Here is a 1,797-nt window from a genome sequence, read left to right as displayed (position 1 = left end):
AATTAGAAAAAGGCCATTCTTAACCAAGGCAGAGAGGCAGGAAGGATTCTAAAGATTGTGGCAGGAGGCCTCAAAATAGCTAAAAATCTCTTTGCCTCTGGGGTAATGCTGAAGAGGGCTGGTGTAGGAGTCCAACAGACCCAGGTTTGAAGCCTGATTTGTTATTGCTAATTGGGACTCCTTGGGCAATGTATTTAATTTCCTGCACCTTTGTTTTCTCAACTTTAAAATGAGAGCAATAGGGCAGCCCTGGTGGCCCAGTGGTTTAGGCCGCCTTTGGTCCAGAGCCTGATCCTGGAGACAAGGGATTGAGTCCCACATTGGGCTCCCTGCATGGAGCCTGCTTCTCCCTCTGCCTGTGTCTCTGCCTCTCTCTCGCTCTATGTCTGTCATGAATAAATAAAATCTTAATAAAATGAGAGCAATAAAAGTGCTTTTCTGTCATTTTCATCTGGGTCTCAGCTCTGTTGTCACCTCCTTAGAGCAGCCTTCCCTCACCATCTAAAATGACCCCTTCCAGCTCTTTTCTCTCAAATGACCTTGCACCTGAAATTACTCTTTCTGTTTGCTAGTATAAGTGTCTTGCTTTCTTAGCCGCATAAGCCTTTTGAGGACTGGCATTTTGTTTGACATTTGTTGTGTCATAAGCCCGAGTGCTCAAATAAATATTTGTTGATGAACAGTTGGGATTGCTGTTACGAATAAGAAAACCCACATTTAAGAAGTCAGCCTTGTGGGGGCACCTGGGTAGCCTGTTGGTTGAGCATCTAACTTCGTTCGGCTTAGGGTGTCATCATTGGGGTCCCTGCGAGGAGCCTGCTTCTGCCTATATGCCTGTTTCTCATGGATAAATAAATAAAATCTTAAAAAAAAAAAAAAAAAAAGGTTAACTTGTGCCTGACATACATAACCAATGAAGAAATCATGGTCACTTAACAGTTATATCAATTGTCTTTAACTGTGTGCCAGGCACTACCCTAGATGTTTCACAGACTCCAAATCTTGTCTCTGCATAATCCTATTAGGAGCCCCTATTTTATTTTTTTTATTACTTTATTATTTTATTTTATTTAGATTTAATCCACTTATTCATGAGAGACACAGGCATTGGGAGAAGCAGGCTCCATGCAGGGAGCCCGATGCAGGCAGGAGTGGAACCCGGTTCTCCCGGATCACGCTCTGGGCCGAAGGCAGACGCCAAACCGCTGACCCGCTCCCCCCCCCACCCCCCCCGCCCCGGCTGCCCAGGAGCCCCCCTTTTATAGAAGAGGACACTGTCACCGAGAGTTTAAGTCACTTGCCAAGATCAACCAGCTAGTAGGAGCAGAGCTAGAGTTCAAAGCCAGGCTCGGAGCCAAAGCCTTAGACGCGAAGTCTGCTGCCTTTGAAGATAACGATGCTGAAATCTTTATTATGGGCGTAAAGGCCACATGGAGCATTGCTTAGCCAGAGCGGACCTGGATCTCTGTCCCTCCCAGCAGTTGGAAAAATTGCGAGCGGCGTCTAAGGGAAGGGAGTCGTATTTTCTCGAAGAGCGTGGCGCTCACGTTCGAGCCCGTCCCGGGATGCCCGGGGACCCGCCCGCACAGTCCCAGGCCGGCCAGGCCCCCGCCGCCCGCCGCCCGCCGCCCGGGGGAGCCGCCGCGTGGCCTCGCCGCGCCCGGGCCCTGGGAAAAAAAAAAAAAAAAGTTTCCAAACGGCGTTGCTGGGCGCTGATTGGCTGAGGCGAACGCGGTCCCGCGGCAGCGCAGCCAATGGCCGGCGGGGGCGGGGGCGGGGCCAGAGGCCCGGGCGGTG

Source organism: Vulpes lagopus, chromosome 3, assembly GCF_018345385.1.
Source record: "Vulpes lagopus strain Blue_001 chromosome 3, ASM1834538v1, whole genome shotgun sequence".
NCBI classification, from domain to species: Eukaryota; Metazoa; Chordata; class Mammalia; order Carnivora; family Canidae; genus Vulpes; species Vulpes lagopus.
Note: the sequence above shows the minus strand (reverse complement) of the source record.